We start from the raw sequence: 27,973 nt of genomic DNA, 5'->3' as shown, positions 1-27,973 counted from the left end.
TTAAATCTGTTTGGCACTATCCTTATTTGTGAAGTGTTGGTGTGGCACCATGGTCAATCTACTCTGATGCATCAGGCATTGGTGAGTGGAATTCCTGGCTGATCCATGCCTGATTCATCTTCACAAAGTTCAGTCTCTCCACATTTTTCGTGGACAGACGAGTTCTCCTTGGGGTGACTATGGCCCCCGCCGCGCTATACACCCGCTCTGATGGCACACTACTGGCCAGGCAGGACAGCTTTTCCGGGCAAACTCTGCTAGTTGAGGCCACAAATCAAGTGTGGCTGCCCAGAAGTCCAGCGGATCTTCAAGGTGTGTTGGCATGGGCATGTCAAGGTATGCCACCACCTGCTGGTTCAGGTCTTGCTCCAGGTCTACCTGCTGCTGATGAGGTGCTTCAGTATGCAGGTGAAGAAAGCTACTCATCAGAAACTGTAGACTCAGGCTACTGCTGATGGAGCTGGTACAGCTACTGCCGCCCCACCCCTCCCCAGGAACCGATTTAGACCAGCGAGAGGATGGACGATGGCGCCGATAGGCATCTGCCAACTGACTACATAGGATGCCACTGTAGTAGGTCACATTGTCCTCCCTCTCAGTGGGTGTATAAAAGGCCCCTATTCTGTGGCAGTAGCGAGGGTCCAACAAGGTGGAGATCCAGAAGTAATCCCGCTGCCGAATGGTGACAATTCAGCTGTCACTACGCAAGCACGTGCCATTTGTGCAAGTGACTCCGAGAGACTCTCTGCCTCCATCTCCACGGCATACTGCGACGGAGTGTCTGGGTCCTCTGTCTTGCCTTCCTCATAACCCTCTAGCTGGTCCTGCTCCTCCTCTCTTGTCAGATTACTAGAAAAAAACACCCATTTGGCAAAACCTAAACTGTGCTCCACTGTGTCCCTCACCATTCTCCAGTTCAGCCCCCACAGGGCTCATGTGGACATGAGATGTAGGCACCACGCCTCCAGTGCCCTGACCAGCCATCGTTTCCAACACGTGTTGTAAGACATGAAGCAGTGGAATGACATCGTTCATCCCGTAATCCTGGCGATTTACTTATAATGTGGCTTACTCAAAGCAGCAGGTATCACGTATGAGCTGCTGTTGGTTCACATTGAAGTTACACGGGGGAGCCCCCCTGTCAGCTTGGATCATCAAGAAATCGGTGATGGCTTTTCTCTGTTCGTACAGTCGGTCCAATATATGGAGGGTGGAATTCCAACGTTTGGCAATGTCACAAATCAGACTATGATGTCATTGCCTCTCGCAGCGCATAGCAACGACGCAGGGGATGCACACCGGAGGCCTGAAGCAGCGCGGACCCGACCCCGGCAACAGGTAATTATACAACCGGGGATGGGGGAGGCAACGGGGCCCCTTCTCTCCCCCTGTCTGTCGGCGCTGCTGCCCCATTGCCAGCACCGCTTCTCTCCCCCTTGCACCGATAGCCAGGGGGAGAGAACGGGCAGCGGCACTGATAGCCAGGGGGAGAGAAGGGCTGGCAGCAGGGCTCTAGATCCCAGGACAGGCAGGGGAGAGAAGCCGGCAGCGACGGCAGGTCTCTGCACCTGCAAAGCCGCTGCTGTTCATTGATTTAAAGCGTCCACTTTAAATCTTTTGAACTGCAGCGGCTTATTGGCGTATAACACGCAGATAGACTTTAGGCTAAAAATTTTAGCCTAAAAAGTGCGTGGTATACGCCGATAAATACGGTGAATTTAAACGGTAAAAAGTACAATTCCTCTACACAAAACAAGCCTTAATATACTGTAGCTATGTTGATGAAAAACATAACAGGTTATAGCCCTTAGGGGTCAAGAATGAAAATTTTGTGCATAGTCTGTATCAATGAACACATTCATCTGAAAGATTCCGAGAAATCCGACGCCTGGGGGATAAAAACATGGCACCATATATCATGCAAAGGATAATTCTCCACATCACCAGCAGTAGTATTAACTTGCACACATTTTCACATGTCACTTTCAAGGATCTAATAGTGTATGGAATTTACTACGCAAACAGATCAGATTACAAATAACACTTTTGCATTTTGAGGATATGATCGTAAAATAACAGGTGTAACTGCAATCCTTTCCTGAAATCAAACTTTTTTTTTTACGATTATTTTACAAATCAGATTATTGCTACATAACTTTTACTATTCAATAATACACATGCATCTTATGGTACATAATAAAATAAGATAACCAAAGGTGCTGGTTGACAAATCTGATCCAATAGAGTCTGTTGTCTGTACGGAAGTGATGAGGAAAATGCTGTTACAAAAATACATGGTTAGAGATTTAGCAAATTTAATCTACCGTATATATTCGAGTATAAGCCGAGTTTTTCAGCACGATTTTTCGAACTCTCCCCCTGTGAATCCCTTTCACTAATCTTGAACCTGCGGACCTCCAGATGTTGCAAAACTACAACTCCCAGCATGCCCGGACAGCCATCGGCTGTCTGGGCATGCTGGGAGTTTTAGTTTTGAAACATCTGGAGGTCCGCAGGTTGAAGACCACTGTGGCCTTCGTCATCATCCAGACCCCCCCCCCCCCCCACTTTAGTTTCTACTCACCTCCCCTCGGTGGGAAGGAAGGGTGAGCTGGTCCAGGCCATCTATGCTGCAGGGACCATCCGGTCGGGAGGGTTAGTCATTCCGAGCTGTCCATTTTCACCGGGAGGCCCTCTTCTCCGCTCCGGGCCCGGACTAGTGACGTTGCCTTGACGACGACACACAGGGACTTTCATGCGCAGGGACGTCCCTGTGCATCGCCGTCAAGGCAACGTCACTAGTCCGGGGCTGGGTCCGGAGCGGAGAAGAGGACCTCCCGGTGAAAATGGACAGCTCTGAACGACTAACCCTCCCAAACAGACGGTCCCTGCAGCATAGATGGCCCGGACCAGCTCACCCTTCCTTCCCACCGAGGGAAGGTGAGTAGAAATCTAAAGGGGGTTCTGGATGATGACGAAGGCCGCATTGGTCGTCAACCTGCCGACCTCCAGATGTTTCAAAACTAGGGGAGTTGTAGTTTTGCAACATCTGGAGGTCCGCAGGTTGAAGACCACTGAAGGGATTGACAGGCGGTGATGATGAAGGGGGGTGATAATGACGGGGGTGATGATGACAGGGGTGTTAATGACGGGGGTCTGGATGATGACAGGGGGGGATGATGACATGGGGGGATGATGTATTTCCCACCCTAGGCTTATAGTCGAGTCAATAACTTTTCCTGGGTTTTTGGGGTGAAATTAGGGGCCTCGGCTTATATTCGGGTCGGCTTATACTCGAGTATATACGGTATACTAACCTATGCTGTTAAAAAAGGAGAGGTTACTATAGATTAAGGGTTGAGGCTAGCTGCTGTGAAAATCTAGTAAATCATCTAAAACGATATAACACAAAGTGTATTGCTGTGTTTTTTAAAGTGTTATCCCTTTTTACTGCATTTTTTTTATTTCAAATTTGATTTGATTAAAACTTATTGTTTAAATCAGCGCTGCATTTTGCTGTGTGAATTGGGCCTTAGAGATAGCAGAAAGAAATGTGGAAGGGAAATGTATACAGCAGCCTAAAGTGTAAACAAAAAAGATCAGTGGCATTTTTTTTCTAAATATGATGCATATGGTCTTTTCTTCCCCAGAAATACTGTACAGATATTAGCTGAAAGTCTGTAGTGACATATAAATTGCAGTTTGCTATGTACCGTGATACATAAGAGTTGTAAAGTTCAAAGAGTACAAAGTTTGTGTGGATTCTGCCGAATTCAGCAGGAATCAAGCCCCAATGACTATAATGGGATTCCGCAGCAGGAGTCCGGAAAAATAGACTTATACTTTTCCGGACAGCAGAATTTCTGCTGTAACGGAAATTCTGCAGTGTGAATATCCTTGCAGAATCCCCTTAAAGTGAACCGGCAATAAATTCAGGCGGAATTCTGTGCGGACAATTCATGTGGTATTTCCGAATTTCCGTTGTGTGAACCCGGCTTAAGACTGGGTTCACACAGAAGAATTTCTGCACTGAATTCTGCATGAATACTCTTCAATGGGATTCCGCTGTCCCATTTAAACAGCAGAATTTCCACTGCAGGAATTTCATTGAAGCGAATTGGACTGCCTCTGCATTTGTTGAGTCAAAGTCAGAAGTCTATTGAAAAGGAATAGGAAATATAATGGAAGGACTTATACGTCTCCTTCCTTATGGGTCCACTTCTGATTTTGGCTCAAAAACTGCAGTGGCAGTTTTCAAAAAACGGCAGAAAAAAACAAACTACACTGCTCAAAAAAATAAAGATAGCACATCCTAGATCTGAATGAATGAACTAATCGTATGAAATACTTTTGTCTTTACATGGTTGAATGTGCTGACAACAAAATCACACAAAAAATATCAATGGAAATCAAATTTATCAACCCATGGAGGTCTGGATATGGAGTCACACTCAAAAATCAAAGTGGAAAACCACACTACAGGCTGATCCAACTTTGATGTAATGTCCTTAAAACAAGTCAAAATGAGGCTCAGTAGTGTGTGTGGCCTCCACGTGCCCGTATGACCTCACTACAACACCTGGGCATGCTCCTGATGAGATGTGGATGGTCTCCTGAGGGATGTCCTCCCAGACCATGACTAAAGCATCCACCAATTCCTTGACAGTCTGTGGTGCAAGCGAGACATGATGTCCCAGATGTGCTCAATCGGATTCAAGTCTGGGGAACGTGAGGGCCAGTCCATAGCATCAATGCCTTCCTCTTGCAGGAACTGCTGACACACTCCACCCACATGAGGTCCAGAATTGTCTTGCATTAGGAGGAACCCAGGGCCAACCGCACCAGCATATGGTCTCACAAGGGGTCTGAGGATCTCATCTCAGTACCTAATGGCAGTCAGGCTACCTCTGGCAAGCACATGGAGGGCTGGCACCCCCCACCATTACTGACACACCGCCAAACCGGTCATGCTGGAGAATGTTGCAGGCAGCAGAACGTTCTCCATGGCGTCTCCAGACTCTGTCACCTCTGTCACATGTGCTCAGTGTGAACCTGCTTTCATCTGTGAAGAGCACAGGGCACCAGTGGCGAATTTGCCAATCTTGGTGTTCTCTGGCAAATGCCAAATGTCCTGCACAGTGTTGGGCTGTAAGCACAACCCCCACCTGTGGATCTCGGGCCCTCATACCACCCTCATGGAGTCTGTTTCTGACAATTTGAGTGGACACATGCACATTTGTGGCCTGCTGGAGGTCATTTTGCAGGGCTCTGGCAGTGCTCCTCCTTGCACGAAGGCGGAGGTAACGGTCCTGCTACTGGGTTGTTGCCCTCCTACGGCCTCCTCCACGTCTCCTTATGTACTGGCCTGTCTCCTGGTAGCACCTCTATGCTCTGGACACCACGCTTACAGACACAGCAAACCTTCTTGCCACAGCTCGCATTGATGTGCCATCCTTGATGAGCTGCACTACCTGAGCCACTTGTGTGGGTTGTAGACTCCGTCTCATGCTACCACTAGAGTGAAAGCATTCAAAAGTGACCAAAACATCAGCCAGGAAGCATAGGAACTGAGAAGTTGTCTGTGGTCCCCACCTGCAGAACCACTCCTTTATTGGGGTGTCTTGCAAATTGCCTATAATTTCCATCTGTTGTATGTTCCATTTGCACAACAGAATGTGAAATTGATTGTCAATCAGTGTTGCTTCCTGAGTGGATGTGTATATGGAAACCTAGCCAAATTCTGCAGTGTGCACTGTGCAGCAGAATAAATTTGAAGACAATGGGAGGCTTCCGGACTAGAACTTCCGAGAGGAAATTCTGTAGTGTGAATGCACACTTATTAACCCCTTAACGACCACGGACATAAATGTACATCCTGGTTTGGCGGGACTTCCCGCACCAGGACGTACATTTACGTCCTGTGTATGACCACGAGCATCGGAACGGTGCTCGCGTCATACACGGCAGGTTCCGGCTGCTAGCAGCAGCCAGGGACCTGCCCGTAATGGCTGACATGCGCGGCATCTGCGGCAGTGCGGTACTTTGAATGGATGATCGGATCTTCCGCAGCGCTGCTCTCTCCCGGGGTCTTCTGCTCTGGTGTGAGATCGAGCAGACCAAAGCAGAAGATGACCAATATTACTGATCGGTGCTATGTCCTATGCATAGCACTGAACAGTATTAGCAATCAAATGATTGCTATAGATAGTCCCCTATTTAAATTGTCCGTTTTTCCCATTTTACCCCCAAAAAGCGTAATTTTCTTTTTATAAACATATTTGGTATCGCCGCAGGCGTAAATGTCAGAACTATCAAAATATAATGTTAATGATCCCGTACGGTTAATGGCGTAAACGTAAAAAATAAAAAGTTCAAAAATGCTGCTTTTTTGTCACATTTTATTAATAAAAACCGGCAACCAGGAAGTGGATCGCGGCGGAGACCGGAGCCGGTTACCGGAGGCCCCGGGGGAGCGGAGGAAGGTATGTACATCTTTATTTTTTTACTGCCGGCAGTATGGGTGACAATTTTTATATTCCGGAGTTCTCCTTTAATCTGTTTTAGCCTGGCATCTTAATACCTATGCAGAGTAGCTTGTTGGCATTCCCATAATACCCAGCATTTCACACTCTCTTGCCAGTTATATTTAGTAATAACAGTCCTATTTTAGCAGCATCTTTTCAAGTATGTGTTATTTTATATCAGTCTACATCCATTTGATTGAAAACATTCTTACAATTCTGGTATGTGCTATATGCTGCAGGGCTATAGTAACTGGCAAAACAAAATGATTCACTCCAGCAGTGACTCACCTGTGAAGCATCTGTTCTCAGAATCAGCAGACTTATACTGCACTGTAAACACTACGGTCCAGCAATGCGGACAGTGCATTATTGAATGCGGATAATATCAAGCCTATTAGTGGTGGCCAATGACCACCTCAATATGTCGGTAATATGGGAGATGTACTGGTAAAATTGCACAGCCATTGGACAATGCATTTGGGTGTAATTTTGTCTTTGCAGGTACTATCTGCATCATCAGACCTCACCCATATGGTGTCAAGTCTCCTTCACACACAGCTTTTTATGTCGGTTTTTCATTCATTAACTCATTAAGTTTTCACTCCCGTGGAAAACTTTTTCTTTTATCAACTTTGCCAGAAAGTTATACAGATTTGTAAATTACTTCTATTAAAAAATCTTTATCCTTCCAGTACTTTTTGGCTGCTGAATACTACAGAGGAAATGGTTTTCTTTTTGGAACACAGAGCTCTCTGCTGACATCATGACCACAGTGCTCTCTGCTGACATCTCTGTCCATTTTAAGAACTGTCCAGAGTAGGAGAAAACCCCCTACCAAACATATGCCACTCTGGACAGTTCCTAAAATGGACAGAAATGTCAGCGGAGAGCACTCTGGTCATGATGTCAGCAGAGAGCTCAGTGTTCCAAAAAAAAAAAAAACCATTTACTCTGTAGTATACAGACCCTAAAAAGTACTGGAAAGATTAAGATTTTTTTTAGTAGAAGTAATTTACAAATCTTTTTAGTTTTTTTTGGCACCAGTTGATAAAAAAAAAAAATAAAGATTTTCCACAGGAGTACCCCTTCAAAGGGAATTTGTGATTCCCCCTTGGGCTTCTATGGGAGGAAATAAAAGACCAATAAAAGCAAAAGCAATGTGTATTTCCACTTGGCCTTTTTTTTTTTTTTTAAACTGGCACTGCAGTTTTTGAGTCAAAGTCAGAAGTGTATTAAAAAAGAATGGGAACTACAGTATAAAGTAAGGACTTATACTTCTCCTTCCTACTGGATCCACTTCTGGCTTTCCAAAAAAAAAAAAAAAAAAAACTTCCAAGTGAAAACGCATCCTGATTCTTCGAAATAAATCCTTGAGTCATTTGATGACTTACATGAATAAATCACATAACAGGATATAAAACGCCAGAGAAAAAATATCTATTCTACATACCTATTTACACGATTTTTTCTGGCCAAGAAAATGTCCAACAAAAGTGGTATGTAATCAATCCCTTCGGCTGGAATTCCACTTGTTTTTTTTTTTTTTTTGGGGGGGGGTGGAAACGCCAAGAAAAATGCCAATTCTGCCGCAAAATTCTATTTTCCACTTGCCGTTTTTCAGTTTTAATCCTTTTGGCGTTTTTTCACTCTTTTTTGGAGTTTTTGCAGCTCCTTGGCGGTTTTGCAAAATCGCAGCATGTTGAGCCTATGGCATTTTTTCCCCTGAAATCGTGGTGTTTTTCTCCCATAGAAGTCTTTGGGAGTAAAAAAAAACACCAAGAAAAACCCCATGTGGGTTTTAACTTTGGCTTTTTTTCAGGCGGCTTTTATTCTCTTGTGGACTTTAGCGATCCAAAAAAAGTGCTGGAGATACCTTTTTTTTAATAACATTTCGTAGGGTACCATTAAAAAAAATTAAAAAAAGATACAGTAGTGATGGAAAAAAATTTATTCAACGAAATGTATCATTTTTATAACAACATTTTTCTAAATTTTTAAACAGGGATCAATTTATGTAAGCGGGCAGGGCACTAAAAATATAGCCGACATTAATAAAAATGTGTGTGTGTGTGTTTTTCCCTTTTTCTTTATTTTTTACGTGGTACTACTACTCACTCATTCATTTTTTTTCCTTGTGTTTTTTTGGGCCACAAAAAAATAAATAAAAAAAAAAACAGTAAGAACTTAGCCTAAAATGCAAATTTATTTTTTGGTTGTGTTTTTTCTGCCCCGTTTATACTCCTTATCAAAACCTGTGCAGAGGAAAAGTTGCACAGTTGCCCATAGCAACCAATCACATAGCTTTTTTTATGTTGCAGAGGTCTTGTTAAAAATAAAAGAAACAAGCTGTTACGCCGAGCGCTCCGGGTCCCTGCTCCTCCCCGGAGCGCTCGTGGCGTTCCTCTCTCTGCAGCACCCCGATCAGACCCGCTGACCGGGAGCGCTGCACTGACATTGCCGGCGGGGATGCGATTTGCATAGCGGGACGCGGCCACTCGCGAATCGCGTCCCAAGTCACTCACCTGTCCCGGTCCCCGGCTGTCACGTCCTGGCGCGCGCAGCTCCGCTCCTTAGGGCGCGCGCGCGCGCGCCAGCTCTCTGAGATTTAGAGGGCCAGTGCACCAGTGATTGGTGCCTGGCCCAATCAGCCTAATTAGCTTCCACCTGCTCCCTGTCCATATTACCTCACTTCCCCTGCACTTCCTTGCCGGATCTTGTTGCCTTGTGCCAGTGAAAGCGTTTAGTGTTGTCCAAAGCCTGTGTTCCAGATCTCCTGCTATCCTCATTGACTACGAACCTTGCCGCCTGCCCCGACCTTCTGCTACGTCTGACCTTGCCTCTGCCTAGTCCTTCTGTCCCACGCCTTCTCAGCAGTCAGCGAGTTTGAGCCGTTGACGGTGGATACGACCTGGTTGCTACCGCCGCAGCAAGACCATCCCGCTTTGCGGCGGGCTCTGGTGAAAACCAGTAGCATACCTAGAACCGGTCCACCGACACGGTCCACGCCAATCCCTCGCTGACACAGAGGATCCACATCCAGCTAGCCGAATCATAACAGTAGATCCGGCCATGGATCCTGCTGAGGTGCCGCTGCCAAGTCTCGCTGACCTACCCACGGTGGTCGCCCAGCAATCGCAGCAAATTGTCCAACAAGGACAGCAGCTGTTGCAGTTGACCGCCACGTTACAGCAACTTCTGCCACTGCTACAGCAGCAACCATCTCCTCCGCCAGCTCCTGCACCTCCTCCGCAGCGACTGGCCGCTCCTAGCCTCCGCTTGTCCCTGCCGGACAAATTTGATGGGGACTCTAGATTCTTGTCTCAATGTTCCCTACATATGGAGATGTTCTCGGACCAATTTCCTACAGAACGGTCTAAGGTGGCGTTCGTAGTGAGTCTTCTGTCTTTAAAGGCCTTGTCTTGGGCCACACCGCTCTGGGACCGCAATGATCCTGCCACAGCCACAGTCCAGTCCTTCTTCGCTGAAGTCCGTAGTGTCTTCGAGGAACCAGCCCGAGCTTCTTCTGCCGAGACTGCCCTGCTGAACCTGGTCCAGGGTAATTCTTCAGTAGGCGAGTACGCCATCCAATTTCGTACTCTCGCTTCCGAATTATCTTGGAATAACGAGGCTCTCTGCGCGACCTTTAAAAAAGGCCTATCCAGTAACATCAAGGATGTGCTGGCCGCACGAGAGATTCCTGCCAACCTGCAAGAACTTATCCATTTGGCCACCCGCATTGACATGCGTTTTTCTGAGAGACACCAGGAGCTCCGCCAGGAAAAAGACCTTGATCTCTGGGCACCTCTCTCACAGTATCCTTTGCAATCTACCCCTGTGCCTCCCGCCGAGGAGGCTATGCAAGTGGATCGGTCTCGCCTGACCCATGAAGAGAGGACTCGCCGTAGGGATAAAAATTTATGTCTGTACTGCGCTAGTACTGAACACTTTTTGGTGGATTGCCCTATTCGCCCTCCACGTCTGGGAAACGCACGCACGCACCCAGCTCACGTGGGTGTGGCGTCTCTTGGTACGAAGTCTGCTTCTCCACGTCTCACCGTGCCCGTGCGGATTTCTCCTTCTGCCAACTCCTCCTTCTCAGCCGCGGCCTTCTTGGACTCTGGTTCTTCTGGAAATTTTATTCTGGCCTCTTTGGTGAATAAGTTCTGCATCCCGCTGACCCGTCTCGTCAAGCCGCTCTACATTTCCTCGGTCAGCGGAGTGAAATTGGACTGCACTGTGCGTTACCGCACAGAACCCCTGCTCATGAGCATTGGACGGCATCACGAAAAAATTTAACTTTGTTTTGCCCAACTGCACCTCTGAAGTCCTCCTTGGTCTGCCATGGCTCCAACGCCACTTTCCTACCCTTGATTGGACCACCGGGGAGATCAAGAGCTGGGGTGCTTCTTGCCATAAAAATTGCCTCACGTCTGCTCCCAGTCCCGTCAGTCAAACCTCAGTGTCTCCTCCTTTACCTGGTCTCCCCAAGGCCTATCAGGACTATGCTGTGTCTCCTCCTCATAGCCCCCGTCCTGGTAACACTTTGCCCCGTGCCCAGCTTCACCCTCTTCCCCCCTCCCCACTCCCACGCCTTCTGGTTTGCCCGCTGTTGATGAGGTTTCCAGGGACTTCTCCACCATCTGGAAAGAGACTAAAAAAATCCCTCATACAGGCCTCATCCCGGATGAAGAAACATCCCGACAAAAAGAGGGGGAGACCTAAGGGGGGGGGGGTACTGTTACGCCGAGCGCTCCGTGTCCCTGCTCCTCCCCGAAGCGTTTGCGGCGTTCCTCTCTCTGCAGCGCCCCGGTGAGACCCGCTGAACGGGAGCGCTGCACTGACATTGCCGGCGGGGATGCGATTCGCATAGCGGGACGTGCCCGCTCGCGAATCGCGTCCCAAGTCACTCACCTGTCCCGGTCCCCGGCTGTCACGTCCTGGCGCGCGCCAGCTCCGCTCCTTACAGCTCTCTAAGATTTAAAGGGCCAGTGCACCAGTGATTGGTGCCTGGCCCAATCAGCCTAATTAGCTTCCACCTGCTCCCTTTCCATATTACCTCACTTCCCCTGCACTTCCTTGCCGGATCTTGTTGCCTTGTGCCAGTGAAAGCGTTTAGTGTTGTCCAAAGCCTGTGTTCCAGATCTCCTGCTATCCTCATTGACTACGAACCTTGCCGCCTGCCCCGACCTTCTGCTACATCTGACCTTGCCTCTGCCTAGTCCTTCTGTCCCACGCCTTCTCATCAGTCAGTGAGGTTGAGCCGTTGCCGGTGGATACGACCTGGTTGCTACCGCCGCAGCAAGACCATCCCGCTTTGCGGCGGGCTCTGGTGAAAACCAGTAGCATCCCTAGAATCGGTCCACCGACACGGTCCACGCCAATCCCTCGCTGACACAGAGGATCCACATCCAGCTAGCCGAATCCTAACACAAGCTGATTGGTTGCTATGGGCAACTGATTTGCAACACTATAAAAATGCCATTCGTGTTGTTGTCTTACACAGTGCTTTTTTAAACACATGCAGCAGTTTCTCTTTAAATTCTTAAACTAAAGACAGAAGTGGATTCATAATAAGAGCTCGTTCACACAAGCAGATTTTTTGTGCGAATTTTCTGCAGCTGATCTTTTGCTTTTTATTTTCTGCTGCTTATTTTATCATTGACTTGCCAAAAAAAACAAAGCAGTAGAAAAAAAGCAGTTGAAAATAAGCAGCAAAATCTGCACTAACATAAGCAACAAAATCCACTCGTGTGACCGAGCCCTAAGGGAACATTCCCACGTGCAGTGTCTGCTGTTTACTTGACTTCAATGGGTAGGAAAATAAGAAGCAGAAAATACGCAGCATAATACGCAGATGCTGCACGTTGGAACGTACCCTGAGGCTAAGTTTCCACATGGCAATAAAAAAAATGCCAGAAAAAACGCCACAGCATTTTCATGTGTTTGGGATTTTTTTTCTTGCGTTTCTGCCTTTGTGTGAAAACTGCATTTTTGGCCCCTTTGGAGTCTTTTTAAGAATTAAAAAAACAAAAACAAAAAAAAGGATGCAGTAGGGATGGAAAAACAACATTTTTGTACTTTTTTAACCCCTTCCCGACCTATGACATTCCTGTATGTCATGGGTGGCAAGGTGTTCCCGACCCATGACATACAGGTACGTCATGAATATTTTTGCCGCTACTCGCGGCATCCCGCAGCGCCCGGAAAGATGGTGGCTATCACTGATAGCCAGCCATCTTACCATGCGACCACGGGGGGTTTAATCCCCCACCCCCCCCCCCCAGCGATCGCTGCTATCAGCTGGTCAAATCAGAATACTTAGCAGCGCGGTGTGTGAGTCCCGATCACGGGGATCGGGACACACACCGCTCTGCTAAGTGTCCCTGACCCGTCCCCCGGCGTCACTTACCCGGCCATGCGATGTCCCGAGCGGTCCCAGCGCGAGCGACGTCCTCCATGCGGTCCCGACGGCCCTGCGTCCCGGAGGTGAGTTTCCGGCAGCAGTGCGGCATCTTCATTGGAAGCAGTGAGATCGCCGTAAAGCGATCTCACTGCTGCCTCTGGGAGTTTCAAAACTGCAACTCCCAGCATGCCCAGACAGCCTTTGGCTTTCTGGGCATGCTGGGAGTTGTAGTTTTGCAACATCTGGAGGTCCTCAGTTTGGAGACCACTGTATAATGGTCTCCAATCTGTGCTCTTCCAGATGTTGCAAAACTACAAATCTCAGCATGCTCAGTCTGTCCAGGCATGCTGGGAGTTGTAGTTTTCTAACATCTGGAAGAGCACAGATTGGAGACCATTATACAGTGGTCTCCAAACTGTGGACCTCCAGATGTTGCAAAACTACAACTCCAAGCATGCCCAGACTGCCCAAGCATGCTGGAAGTTGTAGTTCGGCAACATCTGATCCTTCAGATATTGCCGAACTACAACTTCCAGCATGCCTGGGCAGTCTGGGCATGCTGGGAGTTGTAGTTTTGCAACAACTGGAGGCACACTAGTTGGGAAACATTGTCCGTTTCCTACCTCAGTGCCTCCAGCTGTTGCAATTGTTGCAAAACTATAACTCCCAGCATGCATGGTCTGTCAGTGCATGCTGGGAGTTATAGTTTTGCAACAGCTGGAGGCACACTGGTTTGGAAACACTAAGTTTGGTTGCAAAACACTTGAAAGTTTATTACTTAACTTAGTGTTTCCAAACCAGTGTTCCTCCAGCTGTTGCAAAACTACAACTCCCAGCATGCACGGACAGCCAAAGGGCATGCTCGGAGTTTGCAACAGCTGGATGTTTGCCCCCTCCCCCCAATGTGAATGTACAGGGTACACTCACATGGGCGGAGGTTTACAGTGAGTGCTGCAAGTTTGAGATGGCGCAAATTTTGCGCTGCAGCTCAAACTTCCAGCGGCAAACTTGCTGTGAACCTCTGCCCATGTGACTGTACCCTAAAAACACTACCCTACACTGACACTAACCTAAAATAAAAAGTAAAAAACACTACATATACACATATCCCTACACAGCCCCCCCTCCCCAAAATAATGAAAAACATCTGGTACACTACTGTTTCCAAAACGGAGCCTCCAGCTGTTGCAAAATAATAACTCCCAGTATTGCCGGACAGCCATTGACTGTCCAGGCATGCTGGGAGTTTTGCAACAGTTGGAGACACTCTGTTTGGGAATCATTGGCATAGAATACCCCTATGTCCACCCCTATGCAAATCCCTAATTCAGGCCTCAAATGCGCATGGCGCTCTCTCACTTTGGAGCCCTGTCGTATTTCAGGGCAACAGTTTTGGGACACATATGGGGTATCGCCGTACTCGGGAGAAATTGCCTTACAAATTTTGGGGGACTTTTTCTTCTTTAACCCCTTATGAAAAGGTGAAGTTGGGGTCTACACCAGCATGTTAGTGTAAAAAAATAAATTTTTTACACTGACATGCTGGTGTTGCCATATACTTTTCATTTTCACAAGAGGTAAAAGGGAAAAAAAGACCCTCTAAATTTGTAATGCAATTTCTCCCGAGTACGGAGATACCCCATATGTGGGCGCAAAGTGCTCTGGGGGCGCACAACAAGGCCCAGAAGGGAGAGTGCACCATGTACATTTGAGGCGATTTGCACAGGGGTGGCTGATTGTTACAGCAGTTCTGACAAACGCAAAACAATAAATATCCATATGTGACCCCAATTGGAAACTACACCCCTCACGGAATGTAATAAGGGGTGCAGTGAGCATTTACACCCCACTGGTGTATGACAGATTTTTGGAACAGTGGTCTGTGAAAATGAAAAATAAAATTTTTGATTTGCACAGTCCACTGTTTCAAATATCTGTCAAACGCCAGTGGGGTGTAAATGCTCACTGCATCCCTTATTAAATTCCATGAGGGGTATAGTTTCCAAAATGGGGTCACATGTGGGGGGGTCCACTGTTCTGGCACCATAGGGGCTTCCTAAATGGGACATGCCCCCCAGAAACCCTTTCAGAAAAACTCACTCTCCAAAATCCCATTGTCGCTCCTTCCCTTCTGAGTCCTCTACTGCGCCCGCCGAACACTTTACATACGCATATGAGGTATTTCCTTACTCGAGAGAAATTGGGTTACAAATTTTAGGGTGTTTTCTCTCCTTTTACCCCTTGTAAAAATTCAAAAATTGGGTCTACAATAAAATGCGAGTGTAAAAAATGAAGATTTAGAATTTTCTCCTTCACTTTGCTGCTATTCCTGTGAAACACCTAAAGGGTTAAAACACTTACTGAATGTCATTTTGAATACTTTGGGGGGTGCAGTTTTTATAATGGGGTCATTTATGGGGTATGTCTAATATGAAGACCCTTAAAATCCACTTCCAACCTGAACTGGGCCTTGAAAAATTACGATTTTGAAAATCTTGAGAAAAATTGGAAAATTGCTGCGGAACTTTGAAGCCCTCTGGTGTCTTCCAAAAGTAAAAACTTGTCAATTTTTTTATGCAAACACAAAGTAGACATATTGTATATGTGAATCAATATGTAGTTTATTTGGAATATCCATTTTCCTTTTAAGCAGAGACTTTCAAAGTTAGAAAAATGCAAAATTTTCAAAATTTTCATGAAATTTTTAGATTTTTTACCATGAAAAGATGCAAATATCAGTGAAATTTTACCAATAACATAAAGTAGAATATGTCACGAAAAAATATTCTCGGAATCAGAATGATAAGTAAAAGCATTCCAGAGTTATTAATGTTTAAAGTGACAGTGGTCAGATTTTCTAAAAATGCCCAGGTCCTGAAGGTGAAAATGGGCTGGGTCATGAAGGGGTTAAACAGGGACCAATTTATGTGGGCAGCAGCGACCTATATAATGTAGTCGGCAATATTAAAAATGTATAAAAGGGGCATTTAATTGTAAAAATAATATATTTTTTATAATTAATTTTGTGAAACTCTTTATTAGTAATGTATTTTTTATTATGTGTTTAATAAAGTGTGTTTTTTTACCTTTTTAACTTTTTTCTTCTACTTTTTTTTACATTTAGGTACTACTACTAATGCCAGCATGGAACAGACTGTTCCATGCTGGGAGCAGTAGTACCTGTACTAATAGACAGATCGCCCCAGGTGTCACTCCTGACACCCGATGCAACCGTCCTTTATATTGCAGAGATGCGGAGCGTCTTTCTCCTGCCCTCCGCATCTCTGCACTATACTCCGGCCTGCCAGTGATGTGAATTTATATTCATATGATTCATATTTGCAACTCAGAGTGGTGATTGGGCGGATGGTTCAGCCAATCACCGCTCTCAGTGGAAAATATGAATCAGTGATGTGAATTTATATTCACATCACTGGCAGGCCCGGAGTATAGTGCAGAGCGCAGAAGAAAGCTGCTCTGCATCTCAGAAGGATGAAGGAAGATCGCAGCGGGTGTCAGGAGTGACACCCGCTGTGATCTGTCCCTAACTGCAGGTACTACTGCTCCTAACATGGAGCAAACTCTGCTCATGCTGGGAGCTGTAGTACCTTCATTAATAGACAGATCGCAGCGGGTGTCACTTCTGACATATGTATAAGCTATAGAAGCGGGCAGCCGGCCGCACTTCTCTGGTCCCCTTTCCGGCACTGTAGTCTGTGAGGTGAAGTTCTCTTCATATCACAGATTCATATATACCCCTGAGAGTTGCGATTGGCCGGAACCATCCGGCCAATCACCTCTCTCAGTGGGAAATATGAATCTGTGATGTGAAGAGAACTTCACATCACAGAGTACAGTGCAGGGGAGCGGAGAAGTGCAGCCCGCTTCTATAGATTATACAGGAGGATAGTAGCGGGTGTCAGCAGTGACACCCGGGGCGATCTGTCTATTAGTACAGGTACTACTACTCCCAGGGAGTAGTAGTAGTAGTACCTAAAAAAATGTAAAAAATAAAGAAAAAAAGTTTAAAAAAATCACACACTTATTATTAAACACAATTAAAATACATTACTAATAAAAAGTTTCACAAAATTAATTATAAAAAATATATTATTTTTACAATTAAATGGCCCCTTACTACATTTTTAATATTGTTGGCTACATTTTTAGATCCCTGCCCACCCACATAAATTGGTCCCTGTTTAACCCCTTAATGACACAGAACATTTATTTATGTCCTGCGCTGGCTCCCGTAATATAAAGCGGGGGCCCCCTGGTGACTGCGTCATATCGGGTCGGTCTCCGTGGCTAACGAGTGGCCGGGACCCGTGGCTAATACCGGACATCACCGATCGTGGTGATGCCCGGTATTAACCCTTCAGACACGGCGATCAAAGTTGATTGCCGCGTCTAAAGTGAAAGTAACCACCATGGTTAAAGGAGGGTCCCTACCTTCCTCCTCGGCATCCGATCAGCGATTGATTGCTCTAAGCCTGAGATCCAGGCTTGAGCAATCGATTGCCGATAACACTGATCAATGCAATGCTATGGCATAGCATTGATCAGTACATGCAATCAATGTACTGCATGTTATAGTCCCCTATGGGGACTATAACATTGCAAAAATAAATAGTTAATAAATGTGATTTAACCCCTTTCCTAATGAAAGTTTGAATCACCCCCCTTTTCCCATAAAAAAAAACCTATGTAAATAAAAATGAATATAAACATATGTGGTATCGCCGCGTGTGTAATGTCCGAACTATAAAAACATATTGTTAAACTGCACGGTCAATGACGTACAAGTAAAAAAATTCCAATGTCCAAAATAGCGTATTTTTGGTCACATTTTACACCATGAATAAAAAGCGATCAAAAAGTCCGATCAAAACAAAAATGTTTTTTTTAAATTATAGAGGTCAGACAAGGACAATTTTAAACGTGGTAATTTTCCTGCATGTAGTTATGATTTTTTTTTCATAAGTACGACAAAATCATTTTAATCGTATAGACCTACAGAATAAAGATTTTTTTATCTGTTTTTTTCCTGTTTAAAGCCATTTTTTACAGAAAAAGGCACTGCTTAGAAATGGAAGCCTCCAAAATTTACAAAATAGATTTTTTTTTTATTTTGCTGTAGATTTTTGGGTAAAATGACTGATGTCATTACAAAGTAGAATCGGTAGCGCAAATAAAAACCATCATATGGGTCTGTAGGTGCAAAATTTAAAGGGTTATGATTTTTAAAAGGTAAGGAGGAAAAAATGAAAGTGCAAAAACAGAAAAGTCTTTAAGGGGTAAAAAATTTATGAAAATTTTATTCTAAAAAGTATAAATTTTGTTAAATTTTTTTTCCATTCCAACTGTATATTTTTTTTAATTTTTTTTTAATGGTACCCTACGAAATTTAATTAAAAAAAAGTTATCTCCATCCCTTTTCTGGTTTGCTAAAGTCCAAAAAAGAATAAAAACCGCCAGCAAAAACGCCAAAGTTAAAACCCCACATGGCCTTTTTCTTGGCATTTATTTTCATTCCCATAGACTTCTACGCCAAGATTTCAGTGAAAAAAACGTCATAGTCTACACATGCTGTGATTTTGAAAAACTGCCATGGAGCAGGACTACGCCAAAGAGGAGAAAAAATGCCAAAAGGATAAAAAATTTTAAAAACGCCAAGTGGAAAAGGCCTTTCGTGTTTTTCCTATTGACTTGCAGCTAACATCTGGCCGCCATGGGGCAGATTTGGCATTTTTATTGGCGTTTTTGCACCCTCAGGGCACATTCCCACGCGCCGTATTTTGCTGCGTATTTGCTGCTACGTATTTTCTTTCCCATTGAATTTCAATGAGAAAGAAAATATGCAGCAGCAAATACGCAGCAAAATGCGGCATGTGGGAACGTTCACACTGGTGGATATTTGCCGCAGAAAATCCGCAGGGGATTTTGCAACCATTGACTATAATGGGCCCGAAGTAAAATCTGCAAATCTGCCTCTGTTGAAGTCAATGGTAGCAAAGTCTGTGTGAACGCCCTTGTGAATGTACCCTTAGGGTGCGTTCACGCGCTTTTAACTAGCAGCGGGTTTCCCACTGTGGGAAACCACCTGCGAGTTATGTTAACATTCATTTCAATGGGTGTGCCAACAGTCCGCAAATCTGACACTATTGCAGACTGTCCTGGCACCCATTCAAATGAATGGATGAATGGTACTGTAACTCACAGCAGGTTTAGTGCTAGCGTGTGAATACAGTCAAGCCTATTAATTAGGAGGAGGTGGGTTCTTATGCACAATGATAACAGTATACACGGTAATACACATACAGTGCATTTTAATAACACTAGTAATTGTTGTGAAGGGTTTTCCCACAAATGACATTTATGGCCCAGGATAAAGGACTGGAAGGTAATAACTGTCTGATCACTGGGATCCTCGTTACTGAGATTGTGGAGGGGGAATTAAAGTACAAGGTTTCCAGGATTCTAGATTGTAGAAAGGTTAAAGGGGCCTTTCATCAGTATCTTAATTATTGGAAAGGTTATGGTCCTGAGAAAAGGACTAGGGTTCTGCATAAGATCTATATGCTGACAAGTTGATTAAAAAGTTTCATAGGGATCACTCCAATATGTCTGCTAAGGGTCCTGAGGTTCCTCATGAAGGTGTGGGGGTTACTGTTCGGCTACATTCACACCTCAGATGTTTCTGGCATGGAAATTCCGAATTCTGTGTCCGCAGAAAGAATGAACATGTTCCTTCTTTCTGTGGACTCCGCACGGAATGCATAGTTGTTTAGTCTGCAGTCTCTAGAATACCCAAATAGCACTCTTTACTCTTTGCTGAACCGCTCTTTACTGTCTGACATGGCCAGCAGTAGGTGAGGGTGTTGGGCCAGTCAGCTTTGGCACTCACACCTCCAAATTGAGGAACATTTAAAGGGGTACTCCGGTGAAAACCTTTTTTCTTTTAAATCAACTGGTGGCAGAAAGTTAAACATATTTGTAAATTACTTCTATTAAAAAATCTTAATCCTTCCAGTACTTATTAGCTGCTGAATGCTACAGAGGAAATTCCTTTCTTTTTGGAACACTGATGACATCACGAGAACAGTGCTCTCTGCTGACATCTCTGTCCATTTTAGCACCCATGCATAGCAGATGTATGCTAAGGGCAGCATGGTGGCTCAGTGGTTAGCACTGCTGCCTTGCAGTGCTGGGGACTTGGGTTCAAATCCCACTAAGGACAACAATAAATAAAGACTTATTATAATAATGTCAGCAGAGAGAACTGTGCTTGTGATGTCATCAGAGAGCATTCCAAAAAGAAAATAATTTCCTCTGTAGTATTCAGCAGCTAATAAACACAGGAAGGATTAAGAAGTAATTTACAAATATGTTTAACTTTCTGCCACCAGTTGATTTAAAAGAAAAAAGGTTTTCACCGGAGTACCCCTTTAAGCAAAGGTCTGCCTTCCTCAGTGTGGTTTTATCCTGTCACAAGCATTTCCTCTCAGGTTTGACTGCATTTTTGGAGCTGACTTCTGTCTATACCTGACTTTGCCTCTGTCTTCCAATTTGAACCTTTACCTTGACTTCCTGGTTAAGCCATGTCTGTGTTCTGATATCTCCTGTGCTGTCCTCTTGGTTATGACCCTCAGGAGTGTTTCTGGTCACCCCTCTTGGTATTATGACTTTGTTCTGGCCTGTCTGACCCACCATTTAGCATGTAGTAAGTTTAGGGACTGTCACCATTTATGGTGTATTGTCCAAGTAGGTATTATTGGTTGGGGTAAGAGTAGGGCTGCACTGTTTTCAACCTATCATGACACTTACCTAAAGGAAACAGTGACCAACTTTTCACACATAAACCTTAAAGTACTGTATGTTTGCAACCCTGTGCCAAAGTGACTTTGATGTCTTGATATCTTTATTCTTCACAGTCATTACAGTAAAATGCATACTTGTCTGCAACTTATAAGAGTGGTTGAAACTTCATTATTGCATGTAACATTATAAGTGCATCCCTAGACAAGAACTGTTTAAACCGTGTTAGACTCCCCACTACAAAGGTTGATTGGTGACTGAGGAAACAGGATTGAATCAGGCACTGGACGAATAAGTGCAAGGGAACATCAGGTGTAAAAGCCAGGTTGGTTTATTCAACAAGGATGAAATGCGTTTCACTGCCATGGATGCGACGAAACACGTTGCATTCTTGTTGAATAAACCAACCTGGCATTTACACCTGCTGTTCCCCTGCACTTAATTGTCCAGTGCCTGATTCAATCCTGTTTCCTCAGCCACCCATCTTCCTATTACGTCTCAGGATTGTTCCTCCCCCCCCCCCATTTGACCCTGAGATTCTACACACGGAGCGCCTTTCACCCTTTTCCACTCTTTTGACCAAGCTAACAGAGGGACCTGCCAGATTAGCAAGACCACCCTGCTGCATGTGACACTACCCTATATTTTGTCAGAGTGACTACTCCACCTGTCTTCCTCATGGGCACCACAGTAAGCAAAAACATTGTTGTTCTAGAACGAATAATGCGAAATATGGATCAAAATACTGTGGTGTGAAAGCAACATGAGGTCCATTGCAGGTGGCAGATCTATACATAGAAGGCTACAAATAGTGGTCCCTGTTTGTTGGGTGAAGTACGTCTGGCATGTTCGGTTCTTAAAGTAATGCGCACTGCAAAGAAACATGCTATGATTTTTTTCTACTGTATTAAAACATACCCCTTCTAAGGGTGCTCCATCATGGCTTTAGGTATAAAAAAAACCTCAGCCATGGGAATGTAGCCTAAAGCCAAGAAGCATAGCCTTCAGTATCTGAATCTTGTACGCTGCCATGACACGAAGTGAGGCCTCGTTTTTATTCAAGCTCTAGATGACTTTATGTTAATATAAGGAAAAATGCCTCCACATATAAAAGGACAGAGTGTAATGCACAAGGACAAGTACATACAGATGTATGGCTGATTTTTGGAACTGTACCAGAAGCCCAAAGATTGCATCTCCATGAGAAAACCCCAAGGCACGTTATATTTTATGTACCTGGAGTGTAAAATGTTCTGCCCTGTCATGTAGCAATAATTCATGTAGTCTGAACACCTACAGCACAAGGAATTCCACTAATGATGTTTGATGCCAGGAGCAGAGTATACATGCTTCCCTCCTGTACAATGCATCTCTCAGTCTGATATCTATATTCCAGTATAGGTATAAGTTTACATTCTTTAATATACTTTTATACACTGTACCCTTATGTCTTTTCCGCTCTTAAAATGACATTCTGCTTTATATATAGGAGTCCCAGCCTGATACTACTACAGATATATATACACCCCATCTGAGGAATTATTCTAAGGCCTTCTACATGTACAGAACATGTTTACATCCACTTTTATTTGCAGAGTAATATACGTTGTTACTATTGCACACACAGGACAAATCAATAGAGTCTAATAGACAACCAATAAGAATCCTCTGCACTCCTGTGGACCAGAAAGGAGGTGCTGTGGTGCTTATAGATGAATGTGACAAGTTGCAATTAATTTGGTTAAAAGCAAAGCAGAAGCATTATTGTGCTGATTGTGGCAAGTCCCAAAGCTTGGGTGCCCACTCAGTGGCGTTGCTAGGGTTGGTGTCACCCGGTGCGGTAGAAAATGGTGTCAACTCCATACCTACCCCCTCCCCCCAGTAAGTTTTTAGCCTGTTGTGACAGACACCACTGTTGTAGCGCATTGTGAGAAATTCCAGTATAATAATCAGATATACCAGTTGCCACAGAATAGGAAAGTGTTAAAGAAGTTTTCACCATTGAAATATACAGCTCCCAGAATTACTTAAAGGGGTACTCCACTGGAAAACATTTACTTTTATATCAACTGGTGCCAGAAAGTTAAACAGATTTTTAAATTACTTCTATTTAAAATCTTAATACTTACAGTACTTATAAGCTGGTGTATGCTCCACAGGAAGTTGTGTAGTTCTTTCCAGTCTGAGCACAGTGCTATTTGCTGACACCTCTGTCCATGTCAGGAACTGTCCAGAGCAGGATAGGTTTGCTATGGGGATTTGCTCCTACTATGGACAGTTATTGACATGGACAGAGGTGCCAGCACAGAGCACTGTGGTCAGACAGAAAATAAATAAAAAAAGAAAATAGCTTCCTGTGAATCGCTTATACAGCAGCTAATAAGTACTGGAAGGATTAAGATTTTTAAATAGAAGTAATTTACAAATCTGTTGAACTTTGTAGCACCAGCTGATTAAAAAAAATGTTTTCCAGTAGAGTACCCCTTTGAGCAGTGGTGAGGTTATGCTGGGAGTTGTAGTTTCACTGACCTAACTGTAGAACTGACAAGTGACTACAGCTCTGATAGAACATAGTGAGGAGAATACACAATGATATCAGTGACTACAGGTGACGTCTTCTCTATAGTGAGGAGGATGTACAATGATATCAGTGATTACAGGTGACGTCTTCTCTATAGTGAGGAGAATACACAATGATATCAGTGATTACAGGTGACGTCTTCTCTATAGTGAGGAGAATGTACAATGATATCAGTGACTACAGGTGACATCTTCTCTATAGTGAGGAGGATACAGAATGATATCAGTGACTACAGGTGACATCTTCTCTATAGTGAGGAGAATACACAATGATATCAGTGACTACAGGTGACGTCTTCTCTATAGTGAGGAGAATATACAATGATATCAGTGACTACAGGTGACGTCTTCTCTATAGTGAGGAGAATACACAATGATATCAGTGACTACAGGTGACATCTTCTCTATAGTGAGGAGAATATACAATGATATCAGTGACTACAGGTGACATCTTCTCTATAGTGAGAATACACAATGATATCAGTGATTACAGGTGACGTCTTCTCTATAGTCTTCCATTATCTAATTCAGATGGTACATACCGCCTGGTCCAGCTAAAACTTCTCTCTGCAGAATGTGACGCCCAGACGTCTCCTCACTATGTCAGCGCATTCTCATTCTCTATATGAAAACAAGTATTATTATAAACCTGACAGACACTGTATCCTCTAAATATAATACTACTATACACTATACTCTTTGATTATAAACCTTCCATACACCATACCCACTGAATATAATACTACCACACACTGTACATTCTGAATATAATACCAACACATACTGTACACTCAGAATATAAATCTGCCACACACTGTACCCACTGAATATAATACCACCACACACTGCGCCCTCTGAATATAATACTACCACAAACTGCGCCCTCTGAATATAAATCTGCCACATACTGTACCCTCTGAATATAAATCTGCCACATACTGTACCCCTGAATATAAATCTGCCACATACTGTACCCCTGAATATAAATCTGCCACATAGTGTACCCTCTGAATATAATACTACCACCCACTGCGCCCTCTGAATATAATACTTAGAGATGAGCAAACTACAGTAAATTCAACTCGTCACAAACTTCTCTGCTCGGCAGTTGATGGCTTATCCTGCATAAATTAGTTCAGCTTTCAGGTGCTCCCGTGGGCTGGAAAAGGTGGATACAGTCCTAGGAGACTCTTTCCTAGGACTGTATCCACCTTTTCCAGCCCACCGGAGCACCTGAAGGCTGAACTAATTTACGCAGGATAAGTCATCAACTGCCGAGCCGAGAAGTTCGTGACGAATCGAATTTACAGTAAGTTCGCTCATCTCTAATAATACTACCACAAACTGCGCCCTCTGAATATAATACTACCACAAACTGCGCCTTCTGAATATAATACTACCACAAACTGCGCCCTCTGAATATAACGTTGCCATACAGTGCACCCACTGAATATAATACCACAACTGCAGTAACACCCCTCAACATCCGTTAGCTGATGCTATTACCACGGGAGGGGGGTATTGGTGGTGTTGCTAGTGGATGATGGGGGTGCTACTACTGGGGGGGTGTTGCTGGAGGATGATGAGGGTGCTACTGGCTATCCCCCCTGGCAGTATCACCCCCATCATCCATCGGCAGGATCATCCTCCTGGCAGGAGCACCGCCATCATCCACCATCAGGATCTGCTGATGGAGGTGCTGCTGGGGGGGGGGGGGGTAGTGTTGCTGGTGGATGATGAGGGTGCTACTGCCAGGGGGGGAGCATTAGGTAGGCAGCAGTTCCCCCACATTAGGTAGGTCGCAGTTTCCCCACATTAGGTAGCATCTATTCCACATATTAGGCAACATAGATTCCCCACATTTGGTACCAGTTCCCCCACATTAGGTAGGTACCAGTTACCCCACATTAGGTAGCAATTTCCCCACATTAGGTAGCACAGATTCCCCACATAAGGTAACATAGACTCCCCACATTAGGTAGCATAGACTCCCCACATTAGGTAGTAGTTTCCCCACATTAGGCCGCAGGTTCCCTTGCAGGTTCCCCACAATGGTCAAAGTCTCCTCACAATAGATCGCTGGTTATAACCCCCCCCCCCCCCACACACACACAAAAAAAAAAAAAAACACATACAACACAGAGAGACAAACACACACACACAGTCAGAGAGACGCACACTCACAGACAGACACACACACATTGTCACACAGTCACACACACACAGAGTCACACACTCAGAGAGTCACACAAACACACACAGTCACACTCACAGAGTCACATACACACACACACACACACACACACAGTCACATACACACAGTCACACACACAGAGTCTCACACACACAAGCAAAGATAGAGACAGACAGACAGAGAGACAGACATACACACTCACCCATCCAGCGCAGCGCTCCTTCTCACCGGGCGCCGTGCGAGTGACGTAACTGACGTCCTCCTGCGCGGCCATGCGGTGTGACGTCAGGCCGGCGCAGACATGGGAGCGGAGGCCGGGCACAGTGCTGGTGAAGGTGAGGGGGGGGGGGGTGTGATGACGGACGGGCGCACAGTGAAGGTGAAACAGGGGGGTTGCTGACGGACGGGCGCACCGCACACACAGCGCAGGGGGGGGGGGGGGTGCTGACGGATGGGAGGCCGGTCGGGCACAGATGGGGGGGTGCTGCGGAGCGTCTTGGTGTCACCCCATTAGGTTGGTGTCACCCAGTGCGGGCCGCACCCCCCGCACCCGGGTCGCAACGCCACTGTGCCCACTGATCAATTATGGATGATCTATGCTCAGGGAATTGAGATACATCCCAGCATAACTAAGGTTAGTCTACTATTTACTGAAGCAGGATGCTTAAAGGGGTACTCTGGTGGAAAAACAATTTATTTATTTATCAATTGGCTTCAGATGAAAATTTTACCACTAACAAAGTAGAATATGTCCCGAAAAAACTATCACGGAATCAGAATGAAAAGTTAAAGTTATTAATGCTTAAAGTGACAGTGGTCAGATGTGCAAAAAACACTCTGGTCCTTAAGGTGAAAATGGGCTTGGTCCTTAAGTTGTTAAAGGGGTAGTGCGCTGAAAAAACTTTTTTTTTTTTTAAATCATCTGGTGCCAGAAAGTTAGGCTGGATTCACACCACATTTTGTTAAATACGGTTCCCGTATACGGCTGGGAGGAGGGGGGGGGGGGCTTAATCGCGTCGCCACCCCACTCAGCCGCATTCGGGAACCGTATTTAATGTATGTCTATGAGCCGACCGGAGTGAACCGCAGCCTCCGGGTGGCTTCGTTTTCGGACGTATGCGGTTTCCCGACCGCAGGCAAAAACGTGGTCGACCGGAGGCTCATAGACATACATTAAACACGGTTCCCGAATACGGCTGAGTGCGGGCGCCGCGATTAAGCCCCGCCCCCCCTCCTCCCAGCCGTATACGGGAACCGTATTTCACAAAACGTGGTGTGAACCCAGCCTTAAACAGATTTGTAAATTACTTCTATTTAAAAATGTTAATCTTTCCAGTACTTATCAGCTGCTGTATGCTCTACAGGAAGTTCTTTTCTTTTTAAATTTATTTTCTGTCTGACCACAGTACTCTCTGCTGACACCTCTGTCCATTTTAGAAACTGTCCAAAGCAGCATATGTTTGGTATGGGGATTTTTTCCTGCTCTGGACAGTTCCTGACAGAGGTGTGGTCACTGTGATCAGACTGAAAAGAAATTAAAAAAGAAAAGAATTTCCTCTGTAGTATGCAGCCGCTAATAAGTACTGGAAGGGTTAAGATTTTTTAATAGAAGTAATTTACAAATCTGTTTAACTTTCTGTCACGAGTACCCCTTTAAAAAAGATGACTGAACAGAGTTCCTTATGGGATAATATATATAGAGAAGGTGATTTCCCCACTGGGTGATCCCAGCAGTAGAGAGTTGCTCATCAGATTCTGTTGTGTACAAGACGCAAAAACTCTTAAAGGCCTAAAGAATACAAGATAAAAGAGAAAAAAAGACACACGCGCCCCTAGTGCTGTACTTTGTAAATCTTTACATTTTACCAAAAATCTTTTACTTACCAGAAGATGTTGCGCCAAGGGCCCACCACCATATAGCGTATAGACAAGTGAAATCTGTATGCAGCCTAGATCCTCCGGTCAGGTCCTCGCTCACCGGCTGGTAATGACAGCAAACGTCTCAGAAAAAAGTGGATCTTAGTCAGGCGCAGCTACCGTAGAAGACAGATGACGATATACGCACATGCACATTGCATGCACATTGCCTGAGCAAGTGCCCTTTGTGGGCAAGAAACATGTTGCTGTTGTGTCTTTAAATAAACCTTATGAAGGTCAGCGCTTCAGGTTATTCGAAGAAAAAAAAAAGACCCTGGCATCCTGGCACAAACACTTCTTGAAGAGCCGGCTTGGAAATCAAATGCATTAATTTTTTTGTGGTGTTTCATTATAAAACAAATATAAAAATAGAAGTAAAATATATATAAAATAGTACGCTCATACGGCATATTACTGTTTATGGGGCAATTATATATGACCCACCAACTTATATTATATATCTATCTATCTATCTATAATTATATATGACCCACCTATTATGCTCAATAGGGGACATTTATCATTAGATGTCTATTA

General features: G+C 44.8%; 2 protein-coding genes across 13 annotated transcripts in view; one reads left to right on the top strand and one right to left on the bottom strand.

The window, feature by feature from the left end:
* The window catches only part of RASSF7 (Ras association domain family member 7), a 232,830-nt gene extending 208,869 nt beyond the window's left edge, over positions 1–23,961 (bottom strand). Inside the window, exon 1 of the mRNA XM_056527106.1 lies at positions 23,868–23,961. The gene's annotated coding sequence lies outside the window, so the exon portion shown is untranslated. The remainder of the gene's footprint in view (positions 1–23,867) is intronic.
* LMNTD2 (lamin tail domain containing 2) overlaps positions 1–27,973 on the top strand; it is a 223,700-nt gene that overhangs the window by 136,548 nt on the left and 59,179 nt on the right. The gene's annotated exons all lie outside the window — the stretch shown is intronic.

The sequence above is a fragment of the Hyla sarda genome, chromosome 6 (assembly GCF_029499605.1).
Source record: "Hyla sarda isolate aHylSar1 chromosome 6, aHylSar1.hap1, whole genome shotgun sequence".
NCBI lineage: Eukaryota > Metazoa > Chordata > Amphibia > Anura > Hylidae > Hyla > Hyla sarda.
Note: the sequence above shows the minus strand (reverse complement) of the source record. Positions and strands in the feature narration are given on the sequence as shown.